General features: G+C 45.3%; 1 pseudogene; it reads right to left on the reverse strand.

Annotated features, from left to right (window-relative positions):
* Positions 1 to 5,752: 5,752 nt before the first annotated feature.
* Positions 5,753 to 10,645, reverse strand: LOC121008000 (annotated as a pseudogene).
* Between the last annotated feature and the right edge of the window lie 299 nt (positions 10,646 to 10,944).

Raw genomic sequence — 10,944 nt, forward strand, 5'->3', positions numbered from 1 at the left:
CAAGAAAGGTAGTAGGGAGGAATCGGGCAACTATAGGCCAGTAAGCCTGACATCAATAGTGGGGAGATTAATGGAAACCATACTTAAGGAGAGGATTGTGGAACATCTAAAATCCCATGGATTGAAAGATGAAAAACAGCATGGGTTTACTTCAGGGAGATCATGTCAAACTAATCTTATTGATTTTTTTGATTGAGTGGCTAAAATAATAGATGGCGGAGGTGCAGTAGACATCGCTTATCTAGACTTTAGTAAGGCTTTTGATACTGTCCCACATAGAAGGCTAATCAATAAATTAGAGTCTTTGGGCTTGGACTCCCATATTGTTGAATGGATTAGGCAGTGGCTGAGGGACAGGCAACAGAGGGTTGTAGTCAATGGAGTATATTCAGACCATGGTCTTGTTACCAGTGGGGTACCTCAGGGGTCTGTTCTGGGACCCATATTGTTTAATATCTTTATCAGCGAAATTGCAGAAGGCCTCGATGGTAAGGTATGTCTTTTTTGCTGATGACACAAAGATTTGCAACAGGGTTGATGTTCCTGGAGGGATACACCAAATGGAAAAGGATTTAGGAAAACTAGAGGAATGGTCAAAAATCTGGCAACTAAAATGTAATGTTGATAAGTGCAAAATAATGCACCTGGGGCGTAAAAACCCAAGAGCAGAATATACAATCAGTGATACAGTCCTAACCTCAGTATCTGAGGAAAGGGATTTAGGGGTCATTATTTCCGTTGACTTAAAGGTAGGCAGACAATGTCATAGAGCAGCAGGAGATGCTAGCAGAATGCTGGGGTGTATAGGGAGAGGCATTACCAGTAGACAGAGGGGGGCGCTCATGCCGCTCTACAGAGCACTAGTGAGACCTCATTTGGAGTATTGTGCTCAGTACTGGAGACCATATCTCCAGAAGGATATTGATACTCTAGAGAGAGTTCAGAGAAGAGCTACTAAACTGGTCCATGGATTGCAGGATAAAACTTACCAGGAAAGATTGAAGGACCTTAACATGTAGAGCTTGGAAGAAAGACGAGACAGAGGGGATATGATAGAAACTGCTAAATACATAAAGGGAATCAACTCGGTAAAAGAGGAGAGAAGATTTAAAAGAAGAAAAACTGCTACAAGAGGACATCGTTTTAAATTAGAGGGGCAAAGGTTTAACAGTAATATCAGGAAGTATTATTTTACTGAGAGAGTAGTGGATGCATGGAATAGCCTTCCTGCAGAAGTGGTAGCTGCAAATACAGTGGAGGAGTTTAAGCATGCATGGGATAGGCATAAGGCCGACCTTCATATAAGATAGGGCCAGGGGCTATCCATAGGATTCAGTATATTGGGCAGACTAGATGGGCCACACGGTTCTTATCTGCCGACACATTCTATGTTTCTATATAGAGTACATCAGGGGCTCACCGCACTGCACACAAGAAAGGTATAAAAAAGGAGGGGGCAGAATGCAGCCAGAGGGGGGGTCTTACCATCAATGGAGCTTAGACTCACCCAGGGGCCCATAATGCAGCCCCCTACACTAAAGAGGAAGACAAGACAAGTGTGGGGGTTGGGCAAATATCTTTGCAGGGTCTTCATTTACAGGAGGAGGCGCACGCTGGCGATTACTGTTCCCATAACTTTTATCACAACAGTATAATGGATTTCACATCAAATGTTCATATAAGTATAGCTGGAATGCAGTGACATATAAAGGTCCCCTGAGACCCTATCTCTCCCTAATATTAATATTATTTGTGCACTCTGGGGCACATTTTAATAGGCATTATATGGTGGTATTAGTTAAGCACCCTATGGCACTTTTATACAGGCAGTGTGAATGATAGAACTAGTTATGTATTCTGTGGCAAGGTTATATAGGCACTAAATGGTGGCATTATTTTTTGCATTGTTATTTGTTCACTTTATGGTGGTATTTCAACGTGAGGTGGCACTGTTATTCAGACACTATTTGGCGAAATACCGTAGTTTAAACTGACATGTCACAGATTTACATTTCTGCACGTGTTGTGTGTGGATTGTTTCTGCAGCGCGTGAATTAGATAATCTACAGTGTATGCCTCCCATATGGACATACCCTAATAGCTGGCCACAGCTCGACCTCCTCCCCCTCCCTGCACAATGTCCAGTGCACAGGTCAAAGAGCATGCCCACTACACTCCTCCATAGCATTAGGTGAAGTCACAGTTCACTCCCTCCCCCTCTCTCTGCAATATGTAAATTACATGGGGTCTGTCACTTCCAAAATAGGTCTTAAAGTAAGCATCCCGCCTGCTGGATAGGAGCCCTGAAACATAACCATTGCCTTTCTTGTGAAAATCCATTCCTCTAATCCTGAGAAATTACGTTTTTTATTTTTAATCAAATAAGGTTTGCGGTGTGCGAGGCAGCAATATAAGAACAGTTCTCTTCTCTTCTATGGAACCAACATATTCCACATGAAATAATATAAAAAGATCAGCATCGATCATTACCACCAGTGTAGAGAAGTAGATGAACCCCTAATGTCCTGCACACACTGCCTCCTAATCTTTAGGTTCTGTTAGGTTTCTTATACTAAAGCTTTCCAACTGTAGACGTTTATTTACATTATCTCTGTAACGGACCGTTCAGCACACAACTCCGTTCAGACGATATTCCCCTTTCCAATGCACAGGCAGCTACTGCAAGCACCAGTCTGCCGAACTGCAAACTACACGAACACTGGAAACCGCGGAACAGGAAAAGCATACAATCGGCTTACACTCCTGGCAATCAGCATACAATCCAATTCCCCCAAGAACGAGACGACACTTCGCTTGAGAGTTAAGCAGAACACTTTAATGGGTTATTTTTCAGCCTTTTATGCAGGTCTCCTAGCAAGGACACTCCCCCTGGGGACCTTGTAAAAGACTGTGACAGTTTATATTTTAGCCAATCACATGCATTTACAGTATTGAAACCTTCCCAGCAATTATACACAAAATCCCCTTCCCTCTGTCTGTACCACAATCAACAAAATACAATGAGCATTGTCTGAGAGGTAATTAACTAACACACTGGAATTGTCTGTGACGCAATTCACAAAATACAATTACCAAACGTAATGGGCTAACTTAATCACTCACAGACATAAAACATTTTTCCCCCAAACACAGAAAACACCCCAAAACCCCACATATCCCCATAATGTATACATCCATGGATAGCTCTGATCTGGGTGAACAACATATCCAAAAATCACCCAGATCCGAGCAGGGGTTCCCGAATTCCATGGAAGTCACATTTGGCCGGCCGCAAGCATGGCTTTCCTGCCCAAAACAGTTCCACAGATTTAAGCTGTGCGGCCGGTCTGTCTTCTCCTTCAAAGTTAGTATGGGCCATAATCCTGAGGCAGGAGGCGGGCAAACAGCCCCCTCCAAAACACTGTGGCGAAGTGTCTTTCGCCACATATCTTCCCATTCGGGGGGGAGACTAACCAGGTAGCTGACCTTCTGTCGGTCAGTGCCTGAGTTAGTCGAGTCACCCACCCACAGTAAATTACAATCAACAAGGCAGCCCCCCTACAATAATATAGAATCCGCAGTGCAGACCCCCCCCCCCCCTACACTTGGTTACTGCACCCGGGCAATTTTGTAGCTTGTTTCGGTCCCATGTCTTCACCATGGCTGTGTTGGGCACTGGTCTCTTGGCTTTGTGGGTCGCTGAGTGAGCAGAGACCGGCGGTACTCTGCCCTGGTGCCAGCGCTTCAGCTGGGGGGAACTGAAGATAGACAAGCCTGGGACAAGGGGACAAAGGAGGGCAGAGGCCAACTGTGCTCTGCCCAGTTGCCAGCTCTTCCGCTGGAGCAACCAGGGTATAGTCCTGCCGGTGACAAAGGGAAAGTTAGGGCAGAGGCCAGCGGCGCTCTGCCCAGATGCCAGCTCTTCTGCTGGGAGGGGGTCAGAGGAAGCTAACGGCTCCTCTACTGACCTCAGTTCCTCGGTAGGGGTTAGCTGTGGAGGGTAGGGATCGCTTACCTCCTCCTCCTGGTACTCACACTGCCGCTGGAGATCTGGGACGACAGCCCAGCATCCCTGTAGGGCCGGTAGAGAGACTTCGGTCCCATCTCCCCCTGCCTGCTGGGAGTCCTCCCAGGACCAGTGTATGAGGTCCGCGACCTCCGGTACTTCTGGTTCCTGTTGGGGGAGAGGACCGACTATCTCTTCTCCCATGAATACACAGTGGCGCTGGGGAGAAGGACGGCACCTTCCGCTCCCTGTAACTCACACTGCTGCTGGGGAGCAAGGACGGTACCTTCATCTCCCTGTAACTCACTTGGCTGCTGGGGAGAGAGACCAACTATCTCTGCTCCCTGCAAGACACACTGCCGCCGGGGAGGAAGGACAGCACCTTCAGCTCCCTGTGGCTCACTTGGCTGCTGTGGAGAGGGACCAACTGTCTCCTCTCCTAAGGGTACACACTGCCGCTGGAGAGAGAGACCGGTTGTCTCTGCTCCCAATACAATACTCGGCTGTTGGGGAGGAGGAACGGCACCTTCATCTCCCTGTAACTCACTCGGCCGCTGGGGAGGAAGGACGGCACCTTCAGCTCCCGGGAACTTGCTCGGCCGCTGGGGTATCTCCCCCCTGTCTACCGCTGCCATGGCCTGCAGGTACTCTCTGATCCTCCACTTCACGATCTGTATGAGGTTTTCCGCGGGGTTGGGTCCCAAGAGAGACAGCACCCCATTCACCTCTCTATCAAACTCCTCTGCTAATTTTGGTTCCTTTGTAGATAGGGGCGCTGTACGGGTACCAGCGTTGCCCTCAATTTGTAATCCAGGAACTGGTGTTGCCTTGTAGCTGTCCTTCTGGGCCGTGAGAATGATCCCACTGCTGCCACAAATTGTAACGGACCGTTCAGCACCCAACTCCGTTCAGACGATATTCCCCTTTGCAATGCACAGGCAGCTACTGCAAGCACCAGTCTGCCGAACTGCAAACTACACGAACACTGGAAACCGCGGAACAGGAAAAGCATACAATCGACTTACACTCCTGGCAATCAGCATACAATCCAATTCCCCCAAGAACGAGACGACACTTCGCTTGAGGGTTAAGCAGAACACTTTAATGGGTTATTTTTCAGCTTTTTATGCAAGTCTCCTAGCAAGGGACACTCTCCCTGGGGACCTTGTAAAAGACTGTGACAGTTTATATTTTAGCCAATCACATGCATTTACAGTATTGAAACCTTACCAGCAATTATACACAAAATCCCCTTCCCTCTGTCTGTAACACAATCAACAAAATACAATGAGCATTGTCTGTGACGCAATTCACAAAATACAATTACCAAACGTAATGGGCTAACTTAATCACTCACAGACAGAAACACACATTTTTCCCCCAAACACAGAAAACACCCCAAAACCCCACATATCCCCATAATGTATACATCCATGGATAGCTCTGATCTGGGTGAACAACATATCCAAAAATCACCCAGATCCGAGCAGGGGTTCCCGAATTCCATGGAAGTCACATTTGGAAGTCACATCCGGTCTGTCTTCTCCTTCAAAGTTAGTATGGGCCATAATCCTGGGGCAGGAGGGGGCAAACAGCCCCCTCCAAAACACTGTGGCGAAGTGGCTTTTGCCACAATCTCAATATACAATAATCTCTTCCCGTGCTCCAGGGTGGAGGACCTTCCCTGATCCGGGGCAAAGTCGACAAAAATTACACAAGTGATGATTTTGAGATGCTTAAGTTTATTGAGCAAATATTGAGAAAAGGAGAAAAAGCAAAGAATCAAAAGAATCATTATAGCTAAAAAGCTGCAGCGTCACAGACACGAGGGAGGAATGATAAGAGCTTGGTTAAGATGAGCCGATCCATTCTGATGTTCAGAAATTTGTCAAAACTCGGTCAAAGATTTGCTGTGGGGCTCAGTCAATTCTAGTTAGGCAACTGGGAGAAGCATTTATATTAAGGGAATTCTGAACTCAACTAAACAGTCGGTGGCACTGGGCTATAACTCTCACAATGCGGCCCTCTGAGGTGATCAACACAAGTAACACTTACAGAATATCTAATCGTGCCTTTCTTTAGAGAACAGGTGTGAGTAGTAGTACCTGATGTCAGAACTCTTTCACATTTTCCCAGCAAATCATCATATTTTACGTCCTGATCCCAAACCTCTATTGTGTATTTCTTAATTAGGCTGAGCTCTAGAACTCTGAAATTATGATTCCTTTTGCACGTGGGATTTTTCTTATTCTTGATTGTTGGGGTTCTTATTTCTTCAGGATGGAATCAAAATTTCACGTAGGCGTCTGCCTGTGAGAAAACGTCAGCTTTCAGACCACTGGCATCTTTGATGGACAGGTGAACCCTAGCGACTTGTCGACGTGTTGGGCAGCAGTTAGAACTTGTGTACCTAGAAGCTGGACATGAACAGGAGCAGTCTTTCCCTTGACGGCCGGGACATGAGCACTTCTGTGTTATAGCCATTTCATTGATGTAATCACTTATAGCCAGCCTGAGGTTCTCTCTCTTAGGACCCCTAGTTTTTACCAAGTTATGGATGGAATCTAAGGAATAGGAAACCAGACCAGGTTGAGTCTTCAAGCTTTCCATCCACTGCTCAAAGACCTCAGCAGAGGCCGTATCAGGTGAGAGAAGATCAAATGTCGCATTTCCTCCTATGACCTGTGAACGGAGATGAGAGTTAGAGAAGATCACATACAATTTCTCATGACTCTATGACAATCTCAGTCTATTTGAGTATTGAAGTTTTCCAGAGAGTTTATGTACTTGGCCATGAGTGATATTTCTAATATGAAGAGTTTTATACTATGAATCTCCGGCAGCAGAACTAAGTCCATAAAACTCAATGACTCAAATTTTTTTTTGCAATCTTCAACTTTGGAATTGATACTTGCTAACTTGAATATCCCAATCTCAGATTCGAATCGAAGGCAATCCTTGACCTCATGCATTTGCAAACCACTCATAGACACTTCACATGTTCGCACTGCAGTGACCGCTTGGGTCCGACCTCCGACTTTTACACGTGTGATATAGTGTGTGCCGAAGTTAGCTATCAGACGTCTGTATTCAGCTTTGGTGTTATTATCATAGGAATCTGGGAGGTTTTTCAAATCTTTATTGAAATGAGGTGTAAACGAGGCATTGGATCCCAGGCCAAAACTGAAATGGAAAAAAACAAAACATAAATGTAACGTAAGTTTAGCTAGTAACCCCCCTACCCCACTGAATGAAGGATATGGGTAATACCTATAAAAAGCACATTCTAATTTTTGGCTCAGAAAATTGTAATTAACTACTGCAAGGAGGTGTGGATTTTGTTGCACAAAGGTTCCCAGAGAGAGAAATGGAAAGAGTTTTAAATCCAGAGAGAAATGTCATCTTGAAGGGGTTGTCCAGGATTAGAAAAACATGGCTGTTTATTTCCCAAAAACAGCACCGCCCCTGTCCATGAGTTGTGTCTTGTATTGTTGCTCAGCTCCATTGGAATCAATGGGGCAGAGCTGCAATATCAAACACAACCTATGGACAGGGGTGTTGCTGTTTTTGGAACAAAGCAGCCATGTTTCTCTAATCATGAACAACCTCTTCAGGACAGAAGGTGACTCAATACCTGAAATGTACTTCAAAGAAACAAGGAGCAAGTTTGCAGGATTAAACACGCAAGTCAGATGTTCTTCTATTCCCTTGAACAGTTCCGGGACTTTGGAGTTGGTCTCTGTCTGTACCCCTACTGACCTTAGTCACAGTGACTTCAAGATTCCTGTGAACCACCATCCAGAGGTCCTGAATATTACAGTAGATGACAACAACAGAGGGCAACTGGGATTGTACCAAGATCTGGGGAGGAACATTTAGGTTTCGCCAGTAGACCGTCATAAAACTATGGTGACACGTGTTTTTTTATGGGAAATGTCTTCACAGAGTGCTAGTTCAGATCCCTTAGCTTGATAAGTGTTGGTATAGGTCTGAAGGAACTGCTCAGAGAACTGATTGAGTTGCTCAATCTGAAGATTACTGCTGGTGATAAGCATGGAAAAGTCTGAGGAAATTTTCAAGACTTCACTCTCCAGAACGTAGACACAAACTGAACTCCACGATAGAAGACAATAAGATGTGAAAAGCTTTAAATGCAAAATAGCTTCTTAAAGAAAGTTTGAGCCAATTGTGGTGCTGATAGTAAACCAACCAGAAAGATGTCACTTCAGAAAATCAGTCAGCAAACACCAAAATGGCAGTAAAACCTTGAACAGGAGGCAAATCAGTAAAGAAGTTCATGGACATTTCAGTCAACAGTTTGAACAGATAAGAGCTAGAGAAGTGTTCTAGGTGCTTGTCGGGATGGCTTGACCTGAGCACATACAATGCAAGATGAAGCAAAGTCCTTGATATCTTGCCTCCTATCTCGCCACCATTAGAAACAGTAGAGAAGTTCAGAGGTTCATTTCACTTTGGGATGTTCAGATAATGAAAGACAAATTCGCCCATTGAAACACCTTGCTACGGAGACCAGGAGTCACAAGAAATTCTCCTAGCAGTGGTACTTTATGAGAGACATCAGTGAAGCCAAGGTTACACTCTGCGTCTGTTATGTAAGAAGGATCCTCAGGAAAGGAATCAGATGTTTCAAAAGTCCTGGACAAAGTGTCTGCCCTACAGTTCTTCTCTACCAGATGTGAGGATCGGTTTGAATTATGAGAAGAATAGAGCCCTGCAAAAATTAATAGTGTAAGCATACTGAAGGGTAATATAGGATAATACAGCGCCCCATACCTCTTACATCCAGTGATGTCTCCTCTGATGTAGACGTTCTCTTTCTTTATCTTCTCTATTCAGACCAGACCGCCATGATGATTTCTTTCAGCCATCTCTTGTCTGTAGAGTTTGACAGTATTGTGCTTCCCAATACTATACTGCAGAAAAAGATAATCCCCCTGAAAATACTTTTACCACACATATAGTTCCTCTTCAATAATTATTAGCACACAGTACCCTAAAAAATAACTGTGCCCAGGAAATAGTGTCCCTGAAACTCATTGTGCCATAAACGTAGTGTCCTCCAAAAATAATTGTTCTAAAATGATACTGTGCAGGGGTACCTACCAATGAAACAGTCCTCCCGAAAGTCCCACCAATAGTAAGAATTCTCTGCCATAGTGCGCTATGTGGTAGCAGTGCACCCAATAGAAATAATGTCCCTCATTTTGCCCCCAGAAGTATAATGCCTCCATAGTGCCCCCAGTAGTAATAATTCCCAAAATGTGTGCCTGTGCAAAAAATGCCCCATTATAATGCCAGTGCAAACACAAACCCTTATAATTTTTGCCAGTAAAATAATGCCGGCGTGCAATGTGTTAGTATAAAAATGCTCCCTTATAATGTGTAAAAAAAAAATGTTCGCAAACAGTCGGTTGCTGCTGTGTATAGGGTTCCCACCCCAGGTAATATTTTTTCGAAGATCACAGCAGATAAACGTAATGTTCTTTGTATTTTTCTTTTATTTTGTTTTCAAATCGAAGCAAAGTAACATACGGCATTACGTGTAAACGTTTTTGGCTATGCAAAGCCTTCCTCAGACACTGTGCCGCAGAAGGTGTGGATACAGTGAAAAAGTGGTGGTGTAGTCACGCCAGAAGAAATGGAGCTATGCTCCTAAACACCCGCTGTGAAGTGTTTAGGAGCATAGCTCCGTTTCTTCTGGCGTGACTACACCACCACTTTTTCACTGTATCCACACCTTCTGCGGCACAGTGTCTGAGGAAGGCTTTGCATAGCCAAAAACGTTTACACGTAATGCCGTATGTTACTTTGCTTCGATTTGAAAACAAAATAAAAGAAAAATACAAAGAACATTACGTTTATCCCTTATAATGTGTGTCAGTACAAAAATGCTCCTTTTTACAGCCGTAATGTCCCCATAGTGCTTTCTCCAGAGACATAATGACCCCATTGTGAACGAACACCATGCTGCCAAATAAAAGTAATAAACTCAAATACTTACCTCTATTCTGCTGTCAGCGATGCAATGCAAGACACGGACCTCTTCTATTCTGTGCCCTGAGCTGTATGCAGTACAATGGAAGCACTCATTGCCCATGGCACTTCCACTTCCCCCCTCTTGCCCCTACCTGGTGCTGCCTGAGGCAGTCGCCTCACCTCGCCTCATTGGCGGTGCACCCCTGATCAGTGCCATCAGTTCCTCCCCCAGTGTCGTCAGCTCCCCCCAATGCCAGCAGCTTCCTGCAGTGCTATAAACTTCCCCATGTGCCATTAGCTCCCCCAGTTCCATGTACTCCCCCAGTGCCACCAGCTCACCCCAGTGCCATCAGTTCCTCCAGTGCCATCAGTTTCCCCTCTCATGTGCCATCAGTTCCACCTCAAGTGCCATCAGTTCCTTCAACAGTGCCATGAACTCCCCCATGCCATCAGCTCCCCCCCAGTGTCTTCAGCTTTTCCCAGTGCCACCAACTCCCCCAGTGCCATCAGCTCCCCCCACTGCCATGAACTCCGCCATGTGATCAGTTCCCCCACTCCCCCTAGCCATCAGTCCACAGCTGCAGCGTCCGTCAAATAAAATACTTACCTTTCCTGTGTCACCACCGACACTCCACAGCTCATCCATCCTCTTCTTCACCCAATGCACTGGGACCTGACGTCAGGAGGACAGTGCAGCGCAGTACTGGCCAGCGGGAGGCAACGGAGCAGTGAGTAATAGCAGCGTTTCACTGACGCTTCGTGGTCGCATGGTCCAAATGAATCCTTGCATCGAGGATTTTTTGTGTCGAGTTTCACGATTGATTTGAGTAATAGCTTCAGCCATATATTAAAGTATTCTTCACTGGCTGCTACTCCACTAGAAGAATCATTTATCTTCAGGGACATCAGAATCTAGATGATGGAGTCTGTAGCAAAAGAGG

The sequence above is a fragment of the Bufo bufo genome, chromosome 7, assembly GCF_905171765.1.
Source record: "Bufo bufo chromosome 7, aBufBuf1.1, whole genome shotgun sequence".
In the NCBI taxonomy this organism is placed as follows: domain Eukaryota; kingdom Metazoa; phylum Chordata; class Amphibia; order Anura; family Bufonidae; genus Bufo; species Bufo bufo.